General features: G+C 42.3%; 1 long non-coding RNA gene and 1 pseudogene across 1 annotated transcript in view; both read right to left on the reverse strand.

Annotated features, from left to right (window-relative positions):
- The window catches only part of LOC101175772, a 29,826-nt gene extending 4,901 nt beyond the window's left edge, over positions 1-24,925 (reverse strand). The window contains exon 1 of the long non-coding RNA XR_179123.2: positions 24,865-24,925. This is a non-coding gene — a long non-coding RNA (uncharacterized LOC101175772). The remainder of the gene's footprint in view (positions 1-24,864) is intronic.
- Positions 3,112-3,453, reverse strand: LOC100581006 (annotated as a pseudogene).

A 24,925-nucleotide genomic window follows, 5' to 3' on the forward strand; every position in this document is an offset into this window, starting at 1 on the left:
TGGAGGTGGGGGATGAGGGGTGAAAGTTAAATGATACAGGTTTTCTTTTGGAGGTGATAAAAATGTTCTACAATTGTGGTAATGGTTAAACATTTCTGTGAATGTGCTAAAAACCATTGAATTGTACATTTGAAATGGTTGAATTGTATGTGAATTGTATCTTAATAAAGCTGGTTTTTGTAAAACCTTAGTTCAGTTTTAAATTCCTAATCTTATAGAGGATTCAGAGTTCTATAGCTCTTCTCCCTTTTCAGGCTTCTTCTTCTGCATTGTACAGGATCAGGAAGAAAGGAAGGGGAAAATGTGAAGTGTTTATTTAATGAATCAGCTGTGGCCAACTGTGAGTAGGTGACCTGGTCTTACTCTGGTTAGATCTGATGGTTTCAGAGTGAAGGATGTTTGTAAGTTTTTGAGTAGCGTTTATTTTCATTCTGGACTTTTCTGTCATTGAAGACCCCTTCAAATGGTGCTGCTTATCCTCTATTCTCCCAACCTAAACTCAGGTTGGATATCCCATGGCTTGGTACAGTGGTCTCCTGGCACCTCCCACTGCTCCTGCTCCTGCTCCTTCGGAGACACCTGAAGTCCTTCAAGGGGAGTTGCCAGACTCTGATGGGTTGGGGGGATTGCCACATTTTCTTCCTAGGCATACTCCACCAAGGTACCTATAAACCCTGCCAGCACAGATTATTCCCGTGGGCCTTCCGCTTTCAGAACTCTCTAGCCAAGAAATTGACATGATTTTGTATGTTTGCACAGGTTAAAAACTCACACCATGCTTTACTCCAACCTGACCAGAGTGGGTTGGCAGGTTCTACAGCTTAAAGCATCTATCTAGGGAATGAAATGTTGTTAGTCTCTCCTTGCTGGTGTCACCAATTGTACCAATGTCTCTCTTGGCATGCCCTCATCTTTGGCTTTGGGAGGAAGGGGAAGTACTTTTATCTTTGCTCCTCATTACAAATTTTGTACATCCCATAATGCCAATAATGAGAATTCCCAGTTGCCCTCCCAGTTCATTCTTTTTGTTGTTGTTGTTTTTGAGACAGGGTCTCACTGTCACCCAGGCTGGAGTGCAGTGGCATGGTCATAGCTCAATGCAGCCTCAACCTCCTGGGCTCAAGTGATCCTCCTGCCTCAGCCTCCTGGATAGCTGTGACTACAGGTGCCCACCACCATGCTTGGCTAATTTTTAAATTTTTTGTAGAGACGAGGCCTTACTATGATGCTCAGGCTGGTTTCAAACTCCTGGGCTCAAGCAACCCTCTGCCCACCTCAGCTTCCCAAAGTGCTGGGATTACAGGCATGAGCCACTACACCCAGCCCCAGTTCATCCTTTTTTTTTTTTTTTTTTTTTTTTTTTTTTTTTGAGATAGAGTCTCACTTTGTCGCCCAGGCTGGAGTGCAATGATGCGATCTCGGCTCACTGCAAGCTCCGCCTCCCGGGTTCACGCCATTCTCCTGCCTCAGCCTCCCGAGCAGCTGGGACTACAGGTGCCTGCCACCATGCCCAGCTAGTTTTTGTATTTTTAGTAAAGACGGGGTTTCACCGTGTTAGCCAGGATGGTCTCCATCTCCTGACCTCGTGATCTGCCCGTCTCGGCCTCCCAAAGTGCTGGGATTACAGGCGTGAGCCACTGCGCCTGGCCTCATTCTTTATATATACTGTGGTGGGACAAGGGGTGGGAGTTGGTGGAGATACGATTGACTATGCCTTCTTCTCGTGAGATTTGGAAGAGGTTCTGGCTCCAATTGTTGCAGCTTTCTTTAGATTGTAAGTGGTATTGTGCCTTCAATAAGACTTGACCACAATTCTGGGGCAACAGGGTAAGTTGCACTCGTATGTTTTACACTGGGTTTTCATGCCACCCCCTGGACTCCTCCCAGATGTGCAGATGGAATGGGCAGATAAAGCTGGGTGCCATGGCTCACGCCTATAATCCCAGCACTTTGGGAGGCCGAGGTTGGGGGGATCACCTGAGGTCAGGAGTTCGAGACCAGCCTGGCCAACATGGTGAAACCCCGTCTCTACTAAAAATACGAAAACTAGCTGGGCATCGTGGCATGTGCCTGTAGTCCCAGCTACTTGGGAGGCTGATGCAGGAGAAGTTGCAGTGAGCCAAAATTGCACCATTGCACTCCAGCCTGGGTAACAGAATGAGACTCAGCCTAAAAAAAAAAAAAAAAAAAAAAGAATGGGCAGATTTTGCAAGTTCCTCATGAAGGGTGATTTATGTGTGTGTGTGTGTGTGTGTGTGTGGTTTTCTTTTTAATTATCTTAAGTCTTATGATCACACATAATTTTAAAATTTGTGTAAATCTCCTCTACTTTAATCCTTTTAAGTTGGCAGAAGCATCACTCCCAATCAAAAATACATAGCAGTTCTACAGTTTTATATTTCTGAATGGCTGTTTAAAGACAATTCTAAATTATAACTTAGTTTGACAAGCATTCAAGAGTGAAGTTTAACTTGCTACTATTTTAAAAGCATGTGACCTTATAGATCATCTATAAAATGTGAGAAGTGTTAAATAATCTTTGATATTACACATAAAACACACTAAAATGCCTTTCAATAAGTAAAAGGAACCATTTTAAATACAGGGAATTCTAATTAGATTGGCATAGTTAAGGCCAAAAATATAAAGTAGACATCACTACCTTATTTATCTTCAACCCTTGCCTTTATGGACACAAAACACAGGTGAATCTTGCTTGGTTCTGAGACAGTGAAGGAATTTCTCCAGTATTTACATATATTCACATAACCAGTTATATAAATCTAAATATAAAACCAATCTCCAGTAAGTTTTAAGATGGTACTCACCATCTTTGTGAAAAGTTTAACATTACTAACAAAGTCTAATCATATCTTTAGAAGAGGTAAACAGTGATAGCATTTACTGAATTGGAATTACTATTAAAATTCAAAAACTGAACATATTCATTTAACCACAAGCCAGTCTTAGTTTTAAATCAGGACTGTCCGACAAAATATTCTGTCAGTCATTCATGATCTGAATTCTGGTGTATAAGCTCTATTAAAGTATGGTACACATAAAAAATTCATGAGACATTTGTTTTGTAATAAATAAGGCAGTGGTCAATTATTACTCATTAATAGCTTTTTTGAGATAAGCTGTCAAGTTGGCCTTTTCTGCCTTCTTTTTAATGCCGGCAAAGACCATTTTTGTTTCAGGGATGTACTTCTTGGGATTTTCCAAATACTCCATCAGTGTATCCTCTCCCCAGATGATGCCTTTGTTCTTATTGGCATCTGTGTAAGAGAATCCAACAGCCTGACCTGTCTTCTGCCTGAAGAGACCATGGAGATTAGGAGATTAGGCCATGGAGAAAAGGGAGGCAGTCTTGTGCTTGCCTCCCTTTTCCACGGTGTGACACTGGGCACACTTCTGAACAAAAATCTTCTTGCCTTTCTCAACATCACCCATATTTAATTCTCTTTTTCATCACTGGTGCAATGTAGGCTACCACTCTGAAGCCGGACATCCCACTCTCTCCATAAAGGCAATTTTTTTTTTTTTTTTTTTTTGAGACAGAGTTTCACACTGTTGCCCAGGCTGGAGTGCAATGGTGCAATCTCTGCTCACTGCAACCTCTGCCTCCCAGGTTCAAGTGATTCTCCTGCCTCAGCCTCCCGAGTAGCTGGGATTACAGGCACCCACCACCATCCCAGCAAATTTTTTGTATTTTTAGTAGAGACGCGGTGTCACTATGTTGGCCAGGCTGGTCTTGAACTCCTGACCTCGTGACCCACCTGCCTCAGCCTCCCAAAGTGCTGGGATTACAGGCGTGAGCCACCACGTCTGGCCAGAGGGTGATTTTTATTTTTATTTTTTATTTTATTTTATTTTTTCATCTCATACTGGTATCTTTTAATTTAAAAAAAAGTTAAAAATCAAAGAGAACATCTGGCCAGGGCTAGGTTAAGACAAACAGGAACACTTAAGAATCCAAGGCAGGGAAAGGCTGTTGGCCTCTCTTAAGAGGACTGCAGGGGTGGGAAGAGGGAGGGACAGATCATGCACAAAAGTACTTATAAAATTGTATACACAACCCCCACCCCTCAATAAAAAGAGAAGAAAAAGCCCCATCACTTAACAGAAGGGTGATTTTTTTTTTTTTTTTTTGAGACGGAGTCTCGCTCTGTCACCCAGGTTGGAGTGCAGTGAGTGGCAGGATCTCGGCTCACAGCAGGCCCCGCACCCAGGATTCACGCCATTCTCCTGCCTCAGCCTCCCAAGTAGCTGGGACTACAGGCGCCTGCCACCTCGCCCGGCTAATTTTTTGTATTTTTTAGTAGAGACGGGGTTTCACCGTGTTAGCCAGGATGGTCTCGATCTCCTGACCTCATGATCTGCCCGTCTCGGCCTCCCAAAGTGCTGGGATTACAGGCGTGAGCCACTGCGCCCGGCAGAAGGGTGATTTTTAATAAAATATGTCATTGTGACAGAATGATCAGATTTTCAAAACAAAACATAAGGATTGGCAGAACAGACGCATCAGGTTATTAAAAGGAGACTATTTCTGTTTCAATTACAGCTGTGCTATAAATTTAGGCCAAAATAAAACAATAGATAGCAGGAACCCTATGTTCCAAAGAGGGATCTGATAACCAGGCATTGCAGAGCAAGTAGCTAGACAATTTTTGAAATATTTAGTTCAGTATTCACCTTGAGGGGATAAAAAGGGTTGAGAGTAAAGAGGCAATAGGTTTTCTTGGGGAAAGTTGCTGGAATGTTGATATTTTCCGTCTGTACTCTGTAGGAGAAAGGTGTACAGAGGGAAAATACCAAAGGTGACTGCTTTTCTCTTCAAGCTTGATATATGTTCCCTGCAGTTTATGGGACATAATGGTCTGCTTTTTTGTCATTTTGTCTTGTTTATATTCCATTTTTAGAGTTTTTGCCCCTACTATTATTGCATTTATTTTATTTTTTTGATTATGTGAAATATTAACATAGTTACCAGAACTATACAAAAATTACACTCAAAGAAGTATCACCCGCTTCCCGACCATTCTTTCCATTCCATTTCACCCACATCTCATCCTTTCCACCCCATTCCTACCTACCTCCTACAGGTGATGAATCTCATTCATTTCCGTCGGCCAGGCTGGAATGCAGTGGCACCATCTTGGCTTACTGCAACCTCTGTCTCCCGGGCTCCAGCAATTCTCCTGCCTTAGCCTCCCGAGTAGCTGGGATGACAGGCGTGTGCCACCATGCCCAGCACATTTTTTTTTTTTTTTTTTAGGCAGAGTCTCACTCTGTTGCCCAGGCTTAAGTGCAGTGGTGCAATCTCAGCTCACTGCAAGCTCCACCTCCTGGGTTCATGCCATTCTCCTGCCTCAGACTCCCAAGTAGCTGGGACTACAGGCGCCCACCACCACGCCTGGTTAATGTTTTTTAAAAATATTTTTAGTAGAGATGGGGTTTCACCATGTTATCCAGGATGGTCTCAATATCCTGACCTTGTGATCTGCCTGCCTCTGCCTCCCAAAGTGCTGGGATTACAGGCATGAGCCACCATGCCCAGCCAAATTTTTGTATTTTTAGTAGAGATGGAGTTTCACCATGTTGGCCAGGCTAATCTTGAACTCTTGATCTCAGGTAATCCGCCCGCCTCGGCCTCCCAAAGTGCTGGGATTACAGGTGTGAGCCACCACGTCTGGCCTTTTTTTTTTTTACATCTGCAGAATCGCACTCTATTGTGTGGATAACCACTCTTTTCATACAGACATTTAATTCTTTTCAATATTTGCAATTATAAATAATGTTACAGTGTATATTACTTTTTTTCTTTTTTAATTTTTGAGACAGGGTCTCATTCTGTTGCCCAGGCTGGAGTGCAGTGGTGCGATCATGGCCCACTGCAGTCTAGATTTCCTGGGCTCAAGCGATCCTCCCACCTCCATCTCCCAAGGAGCTGGGATTACAGGCACATGTCACCACACCTGGCTAAGTTTTGTAGTTTTTGTAGAGACAGGGTTTCATTATGTTGCCCACGCTGGTCTCAAACTTATGCGCTCAAGTGATCCTCTCACCTTGGCTTCCAAAAGTGCTGAGATTACAGACATGAGCCACTGGCCCTGGCCCAGTCTATCTTCCTGTGTACATGTAGTTTTCTATGAAAGTGTATCATCAGGGTAAATTCCTATAAGTGGGAATTTTGGGTCAAAAGATTAATTAATTTGCAGTTTTAGTAGATATTGCTAAATTATCCTCCACAATGGTTGTATGATTTTGAATTCCCATCAGCAATTAATAAGAATGCCAGTTTCTCCACAGCTTTTCCAACAGAATGTATTGTCTGTCATAATTTATAATCTTTGTCAATCTGATGGATAAGACATTGTATACTGGTGTAGGTTTTTGTTTTGTTTTGTTTGTTTTGACATAGTCTCACTCTGTGGCCCAGGCTGGAGTGGAGTGGCTCGATCTCAGCTCACTGCAACCCCCGCCTCCTGGGTTCAAGCAATTCTCCTGCCTCAGCCTCCTGAGTAGCTGGGATTACAGGCCCATGCCACTAAGCCCAACTAATTTTTGTATTTTTAGTAGAGACAGGGTTTCACCTTGTTGGTCAGGCTGGTCTCGAACTCGTGACCTCATGATTCGCCCACCTTGGCCTCCCAAAGTGTTGGGATTATAGACTTGAGCCACCCCGCCCGGCCCAAATGGCATAGTCTTAATTTGCATTTCTTTTATTATTATGAGTGATATGGAAGATCTCTTCCTGTATATAGGAGCCACTGTTATATCTTTTTTTTTGGTAACAGCTTTATTGAGATATAATTCATATACTATACAATTCACTCCTTGAAAGTTTACCAATTTAATGGTTTTTAGTACATTCACAGAAATGTGCAACCATTACCACAATCAACTTTTTTCTTAACTATCACCTCATGTTACTCCCCCAAGCAACCACTAATCTACTTTCTGTCTGTCTATCTAAATTTCTCATTCTGGATTTTACAAATGGGATAATTCTTTTTACATATACACATACATATATACGTATACTTTTTTTTTTTTTTTTTTTGAGGCGGAGTCTCACTCTGTCGCCCAGGCTGGAGTGCAGTGGCATGATCTCGGCTCACTGCAAGCTCCGCCTCCCGGGTTCACGCCATTCTCCTGCCTCAGCCTCCCGAGTAGCTGGGACTACAGGCACCCACCACTACGCCCGGCTAATTTTTTTGTATTTTTAGTAGAGACAGGGTTTCACCGTGTTAGCCAGAATGGTCTTGATCTCCGGACCTTGTGATCTGCTCGCCTCGGCCTCCCAAAGTACCAGGCATGAGCCACTGTGCCTGGCCTTATTTTTAATTTTTTATTTTTTGGAGACAGAGTCTTGCTCTGTTGCCAGGCTGGAGTGCAGTAGCGCGATCTTGGCTCAGTGCAACCTCTGCCTCCTGGGCTCAAGCAATTCTCCTGCCTCAGCCTCCTGAGTAGCTGGTACTACAGGTGCACGCCACCATGCCTGGCTAATTTTTGTATTTTTAGTAGAGATGGGGTTTCACCATGTTGGCCAGGATGGTCTCGATCTCTTGACCTCGTGATCTGTCAGCCTCAGCCTCCAGAAGTGCTAGGATTACAGGTGTGAGCCACCATGCCTGGACCTGTATACATATTTAATATATGTATATGTACGTGTGTGTGCACACACACAGACACACATATATATACACACACATATGTATTAGTCTGTTCTCACACTGCTATAAAGAACTACCTGAGACTGGGCAATTTATGAGGAAAAGAGATTTAATTGACTCACAGTTGTGCAGGCTGAACAGGAAGCATGGCTGGGAGGCCTCCGGAAACTTACAATCACAGTGGAAAGTGAAGGGGAAGAAAGCAGGTCTGACCATGGTGGAGCAGGAGAGAGACAGTGAAGGGTGAGGTGTTACACACTTTTATCCGGATCTCATGAGAATTATCATGAGACTAGGAAGATGGTGCTAAACCATTAGACACCACCCCCATGATGCAATCACCTCCAACACTTGAGATCACAGTTCAACATAAGATTTGGGTGGGGACACAGAGCCAAACCATATCAACATATGTATATTTTGTGACTGGCTTCTTTCACTTAGCATATTTTTATGGTTTATTGTGTTGTAAAATGTATCAATACTTGTTTTCTTTTTTTTTTTTTTTTTTTTTTTTGGGACGGAGTCTTGCTCTGTCGCCCGGGCTGGAGTGCAGTGGCACAATCTCGGCTCACTGCAAGCTCCACCTCCTGGGTTCACGCCATTCTCCTGCCTCAGCCTCCCGAGTAGCTGGGACTACAGGCGCCTGCCACCGCGCCCGGCTAATTTTTTTTTGTATTTTTAGTAGAGACGGGGTTTCACCGTGTTAGCCAGGATGGTCTCGATCTCCTGACCTCGTGATCCGCCCGTCTCGGCCTCCCAAAGTGCTGGGATTACAGGCGTGAGCCACCGCGCCCAGCCACTTGTTTTCTTTTTATAGCTCTGTAACATTCCATTGTATGTATATATCACAATTTGTTTATTGACTCATCAGTTTATGTACATTTGGGTTGTTTCCACTTTTTGACTATTATGAGTAATGCTGCTATGAACATGAAGTTTTTGTGTGGATATATGTTTTCATTCATCTTGGGTAATACACCTAAGAGTGAAATTACTAGGTCACATAGTAACTCTATGTTTAACCATTTGAGGAACTACAAAACGTTGCTTCACACCTACTACGCCTCACACCTGCCATGCTTCATATCTACATCGCTTCATACCTATCAGATAAATGTTGATGATGATGTAGAGAAATCAGAATCCTCATCCACTGCTGGTGGAAACGTAAAATGGTGCAACCACTTTGGAAAATGGTTTTGTAGTCTCTCAAATGATTAGATACAGAGTTACCATTTACATATCCCTATTTTTTTTTTTAAATACAGGGTCTCACTCTGTCACACAGGCTGGAGTGCAGTGGCATGATCATGGTTCACCGCAGCCTCAACCTCCCTGGGCTCAAGCGATCCTCCCACCATAGCCTCTGGAATAGCTGGACTACAGGTGTGTGCTACCACACCTGGCTAATTAAAAAAATTTTTTTGACAGGATTTCACCATGTTGCCTAGGCTCATCTTGAACTCCTTCCTCAGCCTCCCAAGGTGCTAAGATTACTGATATGAGCCATGAGATCTGACCCATTTGCATATCTCTTTCTCTTTTTATTATCTTATAATAATAATAAAGAGACCAAATAACCAAAAGATTTGTAAAAATTTCCTCCCACTCTGTGGGCAGTCTTTTTACTTTCTTGATAGTGTCCTTTAAAGCACAAAAGTATTTGTCTATTTTTCCTTTGGTTGCTTGTGCTTTTGGTGTCACATCTAAAAATCCACTGCCAAATCCAAAGTAACAATGTTTTACCCCTATGTTTTCTTCTAAGAGTTTTATGTTGAATAGCTTTGTCTCTTAAATTTAGGTCTTTATTCCATTTCGAGTCAATTTTTGTATACAGGATGAGGTAAGGGTCCAACTTCATTTTTTTTGTATGTAGATACCCAGTTTTCCTAGCTTTATTTATTTATTTATTTGATGCGGAGTCTCGCTGTTGCCCAGGCTGGAGTGCAGTGGTGCGATCTTGGCTCACTTCATGCTCCACCTCCCGGATTCACACATTCTCCTGCTTCAGCCTTCTGAGTAGCTGGGACTACAGGTGCCCACCACCATGCCCAGCTAATTTTTTGTATTTTTAATAGAGACGAGGTTTCATCGTGTCAGCCAGGATGGTCTCGATCTCCTGACCTCGTGATCCACCCACCTCGGCCTCCCAAAGTGCTGGGATTATGGGAGTGAGCCACCGTGCTCAGCCTCTAGCATTATTTATTAAAAAGACTCCTATTTCCCCATTGAATTTTTTTTTTTTTTTTGGATGGAATCTCACTCTGTCGCCCAGGCTGGAGTGCAGTGGTGCAATCTTGGCTCACTGCAAGCTCCACCTCCCAGGTTCACGCCATTCTCCTGCCTCAGCCTCTCAAGTAGCTGGGACTACAGGTGCCCGCCACCATGCCCAGCTAATTTTTTTTTGTATTTTAGGTAGAGACACGGTTTCACTGTGTTAGCCACGATGGTCTTGATCTCCTGACCTCATGATGTGCCCGCCTCGGCCTCCCAAAGTGCTGGGATTACAAGCGTGAGCCACCACTCCCAGCCGCATTGAATGTTCTTGACACCCTGGTTGAAAATTGCTTGGTCATAGATACATTTCTAGACTCTCAATTCTATTCTGTTTATCTGTATATCTAACCTTACACCAATATCGCACTGTCTTGATTACTGTAGCTTTGTAGTGTTTTGAAATCACGACATGTGAGCACCCCACCTTTCTTCATTTTCAAGAGTGTTTGGTTATTCAGGGTCTCTGAGTTTCCGTATGAATTTCAGAATCGGCTTGTCAGTTTTTATAAATAAATCAGATGGGATTCTGATACAGATTGTGCGTCTTAAATCTGTAGAGCAATTTGGAAAGTATTGGCATCTTAACAATATTAAGTCTTCTGATCCGTGAACATGGGATATCTTTCCATTTGCTTAGGTCTTTTCAATTTCTTTCAACAATGTTTTGTAGCTTTCAAAGAATACATTTTGCATTGCTTTTGTTAAATGTATTCCTATTTTATTCTTTTGTTATCTTAAATGGGATTGTTTTCATTCTTTTTGTGTTTTTCTGAGACAGGGTCTCATTCTGTCACCCAGGCTGGAGTGCAGTGGCATGATCATGGCTCACTGCAGCCTCAACCTCCTGGCTCAAGGGATCCTCCTGCCTCAGCCTCCCAAGGAGCTGGGACTACAGGTGCATGCCACCATGTCCAGCTAATCTATTTTTATATAGAGACAAGATCTCACAATTTTGCCCACGCTGGTCTCGAACTCCTGGACTTAAGTGATCCTCCCACTTTAGATTACAGGCGTGAGCCACCATGCCCAGCCTGGAATTGTTTTCTTAACAGTTATATATTTTATGTAATTTGTCTGTTCATGCATTTTGTCTCTTTTTCTATTGAATGTGTGGTCTGCTTCTCCCCTCGATTTTTAAATATTGTTTACACACTAGGGATATTACCCCTTCATATATAATGTATGTTGCAAATATTTTCTCACTATTCGTCAGGTTTTTTTTTTTTTTTTTTTTTTTTTGAGAAAGTCTTGCTCTGTGGCCCAGGCTGGAATGCAGTGGAGCAATCTCAGCTCACTGTAACCTCCACCTCCCAGGTTCAAGTGATTCTCCAGCCTCAGCTTCCCAAGTAGCTGGGATTACAGATGCCTACCATTGTGTCCAGAATTGGCTCCTTCCAGTGGGTTCTTGGTCTCACTGACTTCAAGGCTGAAAGCTGCAGACACTCACGGTGAGTGTTACAGTTCTTAAAGATCGTGTGTCCACAGTTTGTTCCTTCCACTGTTCAGATGTGTCTGGAGTTTCTTCCTTCCAGTGGGTTCGTGGTCTTGCTTGACTTCAGGAGTGAAGCCACAGACCTTCGCAGTGAGTGTTACAGCTCTTAAAGGTGGCATGACCGGAGTTGTTCGTCCCTCTCGGTGAGTTCGTGGTCTCACTGACTTCAGGAGTGAAGCTGCAGACCTTCACGGTGAGTGTCATAGCTCATAAAGGTAGTGCAGACCCAAAGACTGAGCAGCAGCAAGACTCATTGAGAAGAGCAAAAGAACAGACACTCCAGAGCGTGGAAGGCGACCCCAGCAGGTTGCTGCTGCTGGCTCAGATGGCCAGCTTTTATTACCTTATTTGGCCCTGCCCATGTCCTACTGATTAGTCCATTTTACAGAGCACCGATTGGTCCATTTTACAGAGTGCTGATTGGTCCGTTTTTACAGAGTGCTGATGGGTGCGTTTACAGACCTTTAGCTAGACACAGAGCCCTGATTGGTGTGTTTACAATCCTTTAGCTAGACAGAAAAGTTCTCCAAGTCCCCACTCCACCCAGGAAGTCCAGATGGCTTCACGTCTCACCATCACACCTGGCTGGTGTTTTGTATTTTTAGTAGAGACAGGTTTCACCATGTTGGTCAGGCTGGTCTCAAACTCCTGACCTCAAGTAATCTGCCCATCTTGGCCTCCCAAAGTGTTGGGATTACAGGCATGAGCCACTGCATCAGGCCATGTTTTGTTTTTGTTTGTGGTGCATATTTTTGCCATGCAAAAAATTTTTATTTAACATAATGAAATTTATTTTTTTCTTTTATTACCTCTGAATTTTGAGTCATTATTAGAAAAATTTTCTCCACATTCAGTCTATAGAATGCACCCATGTTCTTTTTTTACTATTTGTATGTTTTCATTCTTTTCCATTTAGATCCCTGATCTATTTGGAATTTTTTAATTTTTAAATTTTTTAAAATAGGGATAGAGTCTCACTGTGTTACCCAGGCTGGAGTGTAGTGGTGTAATTATGCCTCACTGCAGCCTTGAACTCCTGGGCACAAGTGATCCTCTTGCTTCAGCTTCCCAAGTAGCTAGGACTATAGGCACATGCCAATATGCCTGGCTAAAATTAAAAAAAAAAAATGTGTAGAGATGAGGGTCTTGCTATGTTACCCAGGCTGAAGTTCTGGCCTCAAGTGATCCTCTCACTCAGCCCTCCCAAAGCACTGGGATTACAGGTGTGAGCCACCATGCTTGGACTTTTTGGAGTTTATTATTTATTTATTTATTTATTTATTTTTGAGACGGAGTCTTGCTCTGTTGCCCAGGCTGGAGTGCAGTGGCGTGATCTCAGCTCACTGCAGGCTCCGCCTCCCGGGTTCATGCCATTCTCCTGCCTCAGCCACCCGAGTAGCTGGGACTACAGGCGCCCGCCACCACGCCCAGCTAATTTTTTTTTTGTATTTTTAGTAGAGACAGGGTTTCACCATGTTAGCCAGGATGGTCTCGGTCTCCTGACCTCGTGATCCACCCGCCTGGGCTTCCCAAAGTGTTGGGATTACAGGCGTGAGCCACCATGCCCAGGGCCCCCTGCCCCACCTTTCTTTCTTTCTTTTTTTTTTTTTTTTTTTTGAGACAGAGTCTTGCTCTGTGGCCAGGCTGAAGTGCAGTGGCACGATCTCGGCTCACTGCAACCTCTGCTTCCCGGGTTTGAGCAATTCTTCTGCCTCAGTCTCCTGAGTAGCTGGGACTACAGGCGGGCACCACCACGCCCAGCTAATTTTTGTATTTTTAGTAGGGACAGGGTTTGGCCATGTTGGCCAGGATGGTCTCGATCTCTTGACCTTGTGATCCACCCGCCTTGACCTCCCAACGTGCTGGGATTACAAGCGTGAGCCACCACGCCCGGCCAGCAAGGGGGATTTTTTAAATCTTGAGGGCCAGATACGGACTCCACAGATAGGGTCAAGTCTGGGGTCATATAAAAGAAGATTCCACCCAAGAGGACTTCCTCTTAGGTGGAATTCAACTTAGGATGAAGTTACTTTAACAGAATGTGGCTAGAGGTAAATATATTAGACTCAGCATTGTAAAGACCAGTCGGAAGAAGGAGATTGACTCTGAGGTATCTGCAGATAAATAACCTTAATGGGGGAATTTCTGAGAAACCTATAAAAAGCACATCATGAGGGAAAGTGCCCTGAACATCATCCTAGAAAGACAAAAAAAAAAAAAAAAAACAACCCACATCTACAGTGCCAACTTCTTGGGAGGATTGCTTGAGCCCAGGAGTTTGAGGCTAGCATGGGCAACAAAGCAAGACCACATCTCTTAAATAGAAAAAAGCCAATAGATTTGTTTTGAAAAGTGGTTTAATGGGTGTTTTGGTTACACACAAGCAAAGCTAAAATCTTGTTTGGTAAAGAGTTAATTGGGATGATGCAGAGCTAAACTGCTCTGTGAAACAATATCATGAGTTGTGGTCATTATGGTACAGAGTTGTACCTTGCCAGAGAATTGCAAGGAAGTTGTCCTAAGACCTAGGATGAGAGAAAAGTGGTCCAGAGTTCCTCCCAATGGCTAAAAAGTATGGAAATATTGGTAAATATGTGTACCACCCTTTGGGTGCATATATATATTATTTATAGATATATCACATTGTTTATGTATCTTGTCCTTTCTACAGTGCTCTTTCAGAACAAGGTCATATGCATTTTTGCATTCAAAATTGCAGCGATTTCTCACTCCCTGTATCTATTAATATCCTTTTGGAGGCTGGCCTGTGGTGGCTCATGCCTGTAATCCCAGCACTTGGGAGGCTGAGGCAGGTGGATGGCTTGAGCTTAGGAGTTCGAGACCAGCCTAGGCAACATGGAGAAACCCCATTTCTACAAACCATACAAAAGTTAGCTGGTGTGGTGGCTCATGCCTAAAGACCCAGCTACTTGGGACGCTGAGGCTGGAGAATCACTTGAGCCTGGGAAGTAGAGATTGCAGTGAGCCAATATTGTGCCACTGCACTCCAGCCTGGGCGACAGTGAGACCCTGTTCCAAAAAAAAGAAAAAAAAATTATTTTGGGCCTATTTCCAAAATATTTCTCACATAAATTTTCTTCTCTGTTTCTTTCCAGCCACCTCTGTACTCCAGGCCATCAAATGCCAGACTCCTGTAAATACACTCTGATTTCCTGAAAACACTCTTATTCCCCTCCAAACCACAAAGTGATTTTTAATAAATGCAAATTGATCAGTCATCTGATCAAAATCCGTTTTCAGCTTCCCACTGTCTTAATGGGGCTCCAAGGCTCTTGACAATTTATGCTAACCTTATTTCTTACCTCTCTGTCCCTTGTACTTTCTGACCTGGCAATGGTAGGCTTCTCACAGTTCCATGAATTTTGCATGCCCCTCTCTTCCCCTTTGCCTTCAAGCCTTTTCCTTTAACATTCTCTTTGTGTTATTCTCTTCCCTCTATATTCAACTTCTAGGCTTTGCTTAAATATTAATTTTCTAGGGAGATCTTTCAGTAATATTCACTATAATTTATTATATTACTTTAGTCTGTACTGGCTGATAAAATTGTAATCCTTTATGAGAGTAGGGATCATATAGAATTTGTTTATCCTAAAAGTCTGGGATATATTAGATGTTCAATAAATATTTGTTCAATGAATGAATGTAGCCCTATATGTTTCTAGAGTAGGTATGTAAAACTTTGTTGAATGAATGAATGACTTGGGGATATGGTGTTGGCACTGAATTAAGACAGGAGGAGACTACTGGTGATCTAAAAGGAAATAGTGTTAGAGTAGTAAAGAAGGAATCCAGATTTTAGTGGATAAAGCAGCAAAGGGCAGTGAGGAAATAAAGACACTAAGATTTTAAATCATTTATGAGAAGTTCAACTAGGAAAGAAAGAAGAGAAGTAGAATGCAGCTGAAAGCCTATTTGCAGAATTAAGTGAGGGATTCCTTTTCACAGGCAGAACAGAAAGGTATCAGGTAGGATGCTTTTGGTTGCAAGTGACAGAAAAGCCCACTCACATGAGATTTAAAAATAAAATGGAATTTATTTACTCATATGGCCCAAAAGTCCAGAGTGAGGCTACCTTTAGCTATGGCTGAATCCAGTGATTCAAAGTATCAGGGTTCTGCCTTTATGTGTCTATGGCTTTTCTTAACCCTGCCTTTCTTCTAAGTTGATTTAATCCCCAGTTTGGCTTCCCTTACGGTATCAAGAATGGCTCCAGCAAATTCAAACCTCACATATTCCCCCTACCTATGATCTCTCCTGCTCCTTTCCAGGGGAAAAAAGAACACTTTTATATCAGTTGAGGATTCTTGTTTGCAAGCAACAGGAATGGACTCTCCGTTAAACAGAAAATATATTTAGTGTAAAGAGTTCAGATAGCTCTCAGAGAACTAGTCTTATAAACAGACAGAAATCAAGAGAAGCCAGCCATCAGGAACCATAGCCAGGGAGAGCACAGGAAAAGTCTGGTTAGGGCAATGCTGGCATTAGACATTGCCACCACCGGACACTGCTGTTGCCGAGCACTGCTGCTACTGTCATTGGATACTGCTGCCTCTGGCATGGCTGAATTATAAATTGTGTCATCTTTGTGTCACTCAATATTCTAGTCTTTGGCTAGAGCATCTGACTAGTCAAGGCTGAGTCATGCACTAACACCTTGGCTGCCAGAGGGTGGAAGAGGGAATATTTGATTTCTCTAGGCCTCCGCAGTGGGAATTGTTTCTCACAGATTCATGTAAAGAAAGATTTCTTCATGGCCAGGTGCAGTGGCTCACACCTGTAATCCCAACACTGGGAGGTCGAGGCAGGTGGATCACTTGAGGTCAGGAGTTCAAGACCAGCCTAGTCAACATAGTGAAAGCCCATCTCTACTAAAAATACAAACATTAGCTGGGCGTAGTGGTGCGCACCTATAATCCCAGATACTTGGGATGCTGAGGTAGGAAGATCACTTGAACCTGAAAGGTGGAGGTTGCAGTGAGCTGAGATCACGTCTCTGCACTCCAGCCTGGGCAAAAGAAAGAGACTTCGTCACACAAAAGAAAAAAAAAGAAAAAAAAGATTTCCCCAAACAGGAAGGGTAGTTGGATGTTGGGCAGACAAAAAATGACAAACATCCATTCTTTGGTCTTGGCCCCAATCTAGCTATAGTCTATTTTTTAAAAATTCACCTAAAATTTAAAGACATGGAAAGGTTGAAAATAAAAGGGATAGAAAAAGGCATATTTGGTAAAGACTAGCCAAAATGAAATTGAGGAGCTATATTAATATCAGACAAAATAGAACTAAATACAAAAAGCATTATATATATGTGTGTGTATATATATATGTTTTTTTTTGGGAGGGACGGAGTCTCACTGTGTCACCCAGCCTGGGGTGCAGTGGTGTGATCTCAGCTCACTACAACCTCCTCCTCATGGTTCAAGCGATTCTCCTGCCTCAGCCTCCTGAGTAGCTGAGACTACAGGCGCGCCACCGCATCCGGCTAATTTTTTATTTTTAGTAGAGATGGGGTTTCACCATGTTGGCCAGGCTGGTCTCAAACTCCTGACCTCAGGTGATCCGCCCGCCTCAGCCTCCCACCATGCTGGGATTACAGGCATGAACCACTGTGCCTGGCCACAGAAAGCATAATTAAGGATAGAGAGGATTAATAAATAATGATCAAGGGTTCAATTCAGTAGGAAGATATAACAGTTCTAAGTTATAGGTACCTACATGGGTACACTGAAAGTCCAGACTTTATCACATTGATATATGCATGTGAGAAATCTGCACTTGTACCTGCTAAATAAAATAAATAAATAAATACATTATATGCATCTAATAAAACAGTCTTAAGATAAATAAGAAAGCAATAGAACTCTAGAGAGAAATAGATATAAACCACCATTATGGTAGATAGAACACACATTCTTCTCAAGTATTAATAGGTTGACTAGGCAAAAATCAGTGAAGATATAGAATATTTGAATAATACAATGAACAAGCTTGATTTATTGAACATCTATAAAACCTTGTGCCCTATAATTAGCAAATTCATATTTTTCCATTGTAGTCTTTAATCCCATTTAAGTTGGGCTTTTCAGTCATGTGTAACTAAGAATCCTACTTCTGTTTTAAATAACTAGAAAGTTTCTATTTCCTGCAAATAAATCCTGATTGACACAAATACCAAGCTGAGTTTTTCCCAGAAATGCAAGTGTAGTTTACGTGAGAAAACCTGTAAGTGACATTTAGTATATAGATTAAATGAAAAAATTACCTCAATGATTACAGAAAAAGCATTTGATAAAACAATACTAGCCAAGACAGGAGGATTGCCTGAGTCCAGGAATTCGAGACCAGCCTGAGCAACATAGTGAGACCCCATCTCTGGTTAAAAAAAAAAAGAAAAAAAAGATACTAATATAAAACACCCATGTTAATATTCTTAGCAAAATAGGGATAGAAAGGAGCTCCTTTAACCCATTTATGCCCAAGGGTGCAATTTTTTGAATTTTTGCAATCAGACCTTGGTGATGACCTTGAGCAGTAGGACATAAATAACTCCCACATGCTTAGGGTTCCAATAATGGAACACTAGGCATAAGTGGGGGTATCCATAAAAAATGTATAGGCTGGGTTTGGTGGCTCATACCTGTAATCTCAGCATTTTGGGAGGCTGAGGCAGCAGGATTGCTTGAGGCTAGGAGTTTGAGACCAGCCCGGGCAACATAGTGAGACCTGTCTCTCTAAAAAAATTTAAAAATTAGCCAGGCAAGATGGTGCATGTCTGTACTTCCAGCTACTCAGGAGGCTGAAGTGGGATGATCACTTGAAGCCCGGAGGTCAAGGCTACAGTGAATCATGATAGCATCACTGTCTTCCAGCCTGGGTGACAGAGTGACAGCCTGTCCAAATAGCAAACAAAAAAAAAAACTATAGCAAACCTACTACTTAATGATCAACAGTTGAAAGATTTTCCTTTTAAAATCAGGAACCAAACAAAAATGTTCACTATATTAACTTTTATGTAACATAATTCTGGAAGTCCTAGCCAGTGCAGTAAGATAAGATGAAAAAAAAAAATGGATTGAAAAAGAAGAAAACAAAAGTTTACTATTCACAGACGTCATTGCCCGCAGATGAGTCTAAAGAAAAATATGAGATAATTAGAGCTTAGCAAGGTGGCTGGATAAGATACATAAGTCAATTATATTTCTAAATACCAGCAACACACAAGAAAATGTAATTTTTTAAAAAGCATCATTTACAATGGCATTAAAAATATGTAAGATATTTAAAAATAAGTTTAACAAAAGTTGAATAGGACCAGTTTGGAAACAATTACCAAACTTTACTGATAGTCATTAAAGAACGCTTAAGTAAATGCAGGAATATATTATGTTTGTGGATTCAGCATAGTAGCTAGTTCTCCCCAGATTGATCTATGGATACAATGCAACTCCACCAAAATCCCATCAGGATTTTTTGAGAGAACTGACAAATCAATTTTCTTAAACATATGTAGGAACTCAAAGGCTCAAGGATAGAGAAAATAGAAGCTGGGCATGGTGGCTCACGCCTGTAGTCCTAGCACTTTGGGAGGTTGAGGCTGACAGATCTCCTGAGGTCAGGAGTTCAAGACCAGCCTGAACAACATGGTAAAACCCCATCTCTACGAAAACTACAAAAATTAGCTGGGCCTGGTGGTGGGCACCTGTAATCCCAGCTACTTGGGAGGCTGCGGTGGGAGGATCTCTTAAGCCAGGAAGGTTCAGGCTGCAGTGAGCCGAGTTCATTTCATACCACTGCAATCCAGGCTGGATGATAAAGCAAGACCCTGTCTCAATAAAAAAAAAAAAAAAAAAAACAAGAAGAAGAAGACATTCTGAAGAAAAAGAATAGGGTAGAGAGATTTTCCTTATCAGCAATCAAGGTTTATTATAAAGCTATAGGGTTTATGACAACGGGGTAGGTATGCGGGCATAGATACCCCTAGAGAGCCCAGAGGCAAATCACACATTTACAGAAACTTGAATTATAACACAGTGAGTATTGTTGGTCACAGGAAAAGCATGAACTATTCGATAAGATACTGGAAAATAGGATATTTAAAAATTGCATTTAGTTATATGTAAAAGGCAAACTTAAAAACCTTTAGAAGAAAATATGACATATCTTTATTACTTCAGGCACATATTTTCTCATTATTCATCATTACGTTCCTCAAAAAGGACATCTTGTTTTACCCTGGCACTTGCAGATCTCACTAGACTTCTTCAGCCTGAATACTTTATTAATTTTCCACCTTCTCTCAATTAGTGCATTTCTTTTTTTTTTTTTTTTTGAGACGGAGTCTCGCTCTGTCGCCCAGGCTGGAGTGCAGTGGCGCGATCTCGGCTCACTGCAAGCTCCGCCTCCCGGGTTCACGCCATTCTCCTGCCTCAGCCTCTCCAAGTAGCTGGGACTACAGGCGCCCGCCACCTCGCCCGGCCAATTTTTTGTATTTTTAGTAGAGACGGGGTTTCACTGTGGTCTCGATCTCCTGACCTCGTGATCCACCCGCCTTGGCCTCCCAAAGTGCTGGGATTATAAGCGTGAGCCACCGCGCCCGGCCAAATTAGTGCATTTCAAGAGACTTCCATCTTTCTTTGATTTCCTTTCATTTATTCTCCTTATCACAAATTTCTAGTATAATTTTATACTAAGTAAACTGTCTGAATCTCATAAAGTTAAAGAGAAAAATAAAAAAAAAAACATGTACTTCCTGAAAGCAAATAATTCCAAAGCCATTTGCTGGGTAAAGTGGGAAAGAAGCCCAAAGGGAAGGATCAAGGCAGGTTTTACTGAAGAGGCCAACACACGAATTGAATTGAGGGCTAAGAATGAGTTTATCTGGCAGCTAAAAGTGGGAAAGGGGAGAAGGACAGAAGATATTCCAAGTAAAGATATGAAGGTTTAAGGGAGGACAATATAGTATGTTTGAGAAACAGCAATTGTTCAGTAAGCCTTTGAGATATATTTTACTGAATAGATAGGATTGGTAGCAAAGGCAGCTCACAAGGGACCTTGTGTTGCATATTAAACACTCAGGACTCAGCTTTGTAATCAGTGGGGAGCCATTGGAAAGCTTGTAAACATGAAAATTACATCATTAGATGTTTGTGTTAGAAATATCAGGTAAGGCCGGGCGCAGTGGCTCATGCCTGTAATCCCAGCACTTTGGGAGGCCGAGGCGGGCGGATCACGAGGTCAGGAGATGGAGACTATCCTGGCTAGCACGGTGAAACGCTGTCTCTACTAAAAATATGAAAAATTAGCCAGGCATGGTGGCGGGTGCCTGCAGTCCTAGCTACTCGGGAGGCTGAGGCAGGAGAATGGTGTGAACCCGAGAGGTGGAGGTTGTAGTGAGCTGAGATCATGCCACTGCACTCCAGCCTGGGCGACAGAGTGAGACTCCGTCTCAAAAAAAAAAGAAAGAAAAGAAATATCAGATAGGCAGGAATGTGTAGCGTACATGAGGCAACAATTAACCTGATATTCTTCTATCAATATGAGTTTCTACAGAGCAAACATCCATTTCCTGTAGGAAATGTTTGTCAATGTGGAAACTCCAATGTCAGAAGAAACATGCTGCTTCTCTTGGGTGTAGGGTATGAACAGTACAACCTTCATCGATTAATAAACTCAGCTGGGAGTGGTATTAGTTATAGAAGTCTTTGAAGAGGTGATGGCTGAGCTGTATTTGGAACAAGAAAAGAGCACTCCAAATAAAGGAATAGTGATGGAGACAGGAAGCATTGAAGCTTTTTGGAAAATGATGCTTAATTTAATATGGCAGAACTCACAATGCATGAAAGTGAAGGGTATAAAATTTCACATTGGGCCAGGCGCGGTGGCTCTCACCTGTAATCCCAGCACTTTGGGGTGCCGAGGCGGGTGGATCACCTGAGGTTGGGAGTTCAAGACCAGTCTAACCAACATGGAGAAACCCCGTCTCTACTAAAAATACAAAATTAGCCAGGCGTGGTGGCACATGCCTGTAATGTCAGCCACTTGGGAGGCCGAAGCAGGATAATCGCTTGAACCTGGGAGGCCGAGGTTGCAGTGAGCCAAGAATGTGCATTGCACTCCAGCCTGTGCAACAAGAGCAAAATTCCGTCTCAATAAATAAATAAATAAATAAATAAATAAAATCTCACATTGGAAGGAAACTTTAAAGGTCATCTTGTACCACCTTCTAATCATTCCTGTAAAGCCCCTGCTTGAGCTCCTTGTGTGACAGGAGCTGGGCACTGACTATCTCCTGGCTGTCTATTTCAGAAGGTTCTGGAAGGCAGTAATTTTTTACCTTGAGCCAAATCTGTCTTCTTAGTACAGCTTCACTTTTAACTTAGGACTGTATAAGGCAACACATATCTTTTCCATACACAAGAGTTTCAGTAATTTAAAAATAGCTATTAAGTACGTTTGATTGGTTTCTCAGAGGATGTGGTCTACCACTCTACCCTTTTTCTACTGAAGATTTTCTAGTGTGTCTATATTTCTTTTAAAATGTGGTGCCTGATACAGAATACAAGGTGCATGCAAACTCAAGACTATTCATCTAGATACTATACTTCTGTTGCTTAAGACAGGACCATACTGAACCTTGAAAGTCAGGGCAAGGACTTTGAATTTTGTTCTTTCAGGTATCGGGAAGCAATGGAAGGTTTTGAGCAGATAAACATTTTGGGAGCAGGGGGCCATATCTTACTGTGTATCCCATTGATTCTAACTAGAATGTAAGCTCTAGGTGTCTGTTCCATTCGTAGCATGGCTTCAGTGCCTGGGGAGGGCTGGCATATTTCATGTGTTTAATATGCCTACATGAATGAATTAATATGAATCTCTATTGGTGTCTGGCACATAGTGCATACAACAGTTCATACTTGTTGAATTCAGGCAGGTAAATGATCAAAGCCATACTTCAGGAAGATAACTGGCAAGAGTGCATAAAAAGTATTGGAGCTAACACACACTATAGGGTGAAAACAACAAGAGGAGTTTTAGCAGTCTCAACAAGGGGAAACAAGGGCTAGGATAACACAGTGAGTAACAGAAAGGAAAGAATGGATGGGAGATTGTGAAAGAGGATTTGTGACGACCTAGAAATTAAATGGACATGTAGTGGGAAGAAGAAGGAAGTGATAAAGAAAACTCTTGGGCTTGAATTTGGAAAGCTGAAAGAAAAATGTTGCCATTCATAGAATTATTTATTTTAGGAGTTGCATTTTTTTTTTTTTTTTTTTTGAGACAGAGCCTCGCTGTGTCGCCCAGGCTGGAGTGCAGTGGTGCGATCTCGGCTTACTGCAAGCTCTGTCTCCCGGGTTCACGCCATTCTCCTGCCTCAGCCTCCCGAGTAGCTGGGACTACAGGTGCCCGCTGCCACACCTGGCTAAGTTTTTGTATTTTTTAGTAGAGACGGGGTCTCATTGTGTTAGCCAGGCTGGTCTCGATCTGACCTCGTGATCCGCCCACCTTGGCCTCCCAGAGTGCTGGGATTACAGGCGTGAGCCACTGCGCCCAGAGGAGTGGCAGATATTTTAAGGTATTAGGATGAAATCAATCTGGGGTAGGCTGAATTTAAATGCACTGATACAATATGCTCAGAAGGCTAAAATGTGGGACTGGAATTCAGAAGTAGAGTGAGATCGGCTAGGCACAGTGACTCATTCCTATAATCCCAGCCCTTTGAGAGGCTGAGGCGGGTGGATTGCTTGAGCCCAGGAATTCCAGACTAGTCTCTCGAATAGCAAGACCCCATCTCTACAAAAAAACAAAAACAAAAACAAATTAGCCTGGCATGGTGGCACGCACCTGTAGGCCCTCCCAGCTACTCAGGAGGCTGATGTGGGAGGATCGATTGAGCCCAGGAGGTCAAGGCTGCACTGAGCCATAATCGCACCACTGCACTCCAGCCTGGATGACAAAGCAAGCCCCTGTCTCAATAAATAAACAAACAAACAAATAAATAAATAAATAAATACATTCTTATTAGAAAGAAAAATGCTGTTTTTTTTCTAAGTATGCCATATACATTTTTTACTCATTTTCATATGCAGTGATCCAGATTTTGTATGGCCTAAAGTTTATACAACATGGGGGTCTCTCTTTAAGGAAAGAATAAAAGATTTAAAATACAAAATTAGGGCCGGGTGCAGTGGCTCACCCCTGTAATCCCAACACTTTGGGAGGCTGAGGTCGGGTGGATCACCTTCGGTTAGGAGTTCGAGACCAGCCTGGCCAACATGGTGAAACCCTGTTTCTACTAAAAAGTACAAAAAATTAGCCAGGCATGGTGGTGCACGCCTGTAGTCCCAGCTACTCGGGAGGCCGAGGCAGGAGAATTGCTTGAACCTGGGAGGCAGAGGTTGTATTGAGCCAAGATTGCGCCACTGCACACCAGCCTAGGCAACACAGTGAGACTGTCTCCAAAAAAAAAAAAAAAAAAAATTAGGTAAAATGTTTTCAAAATGGGGGGAAAAGTCACAACAAATTTACTTCTTAGGCAAAATAGCTTTTCTTGAGAAATACACTTTCAAAAATGGTAGAGCTAAAATCTGTTTTCCAAAGAGAATACCTGTCCTAGAATTTTTTTTTTTAAGTGGCTTTTAAGGTTCTTGTTTTGTTTGAGATGACTAGCAGCACTTCTCGGGATTACAGTAGGAGAAAGGAGGTGTAGTGTGAAGCTATTGGTTTATGTTAAATTTGAACCTACTAAAGTAAGAATCAGAATAATGGCATTTACAAATCCTTGGCAACATCAATTCCACTTTCAGTTCCAGAAAGATCCATTACCTTTTCCTTTCTCTGTATTCCTTTTCCAGATCACTTCATTCTTCCCACCTGCAATGCCCTGCCATTCTTGAAGAAGACCAAAATACTAAAAAGACCCAGTTTTTCTCTCCTGGCCATAAGTTTGGTGCAAAGAGAGAGACGATGGTGAAGAAACACAATAATGCAGCTTTTTTTTTACTATAATCCTTAAAATCAAAGATACTCTCTGGCTAATAGGACTAATCAGAAGTCCCCCCAACTTTCCTCAAAAAGAGACTATGCTCAAGACATCCCTTCTCAGATGAAAGTTTAACTTTTCGTAAAAAGCTCTAATGAGAAAGGTCTTGGGCTGAGACAGATGGGTTTTTTGAGACCAGGAGTTTGAGTTCAGTCTGGGCAACATAGCAAGATCCTGCCTCTAAAAATAATAATAATAATAATAATAATAATAATAATAAAGCTCTTTACTTCCTTCAGTCATTTCCCCACGATTTCCCAAGTTCATAGCAAGGTGCTATTAAACTCAGAAGAATTATTGGAATTTCTCCCAGTGAAAACTCCACCAGGAAGGCAATGTGGGTAGTTACTTACCTTCTGAGAGCGGATATCCAAGGCTACATTCACCTGTTGCCAGGGCAGTCTCCTCCTACTC

This window comes from Nomascus leucogenys, chromosome 12 (genome assembly GCF_006542625.1).
Source record: "Nomascus leucogenys isolate Asia chromosome 12, Asia_NLE_v1, whole genome shotgun sequence".
Classification (NCBI taxonomy): Eukaryota; Metazoa; Chordata; class Mammalia; order Primates; family Hylobatidae; genus Nomascus; species Nomascus leucogenys.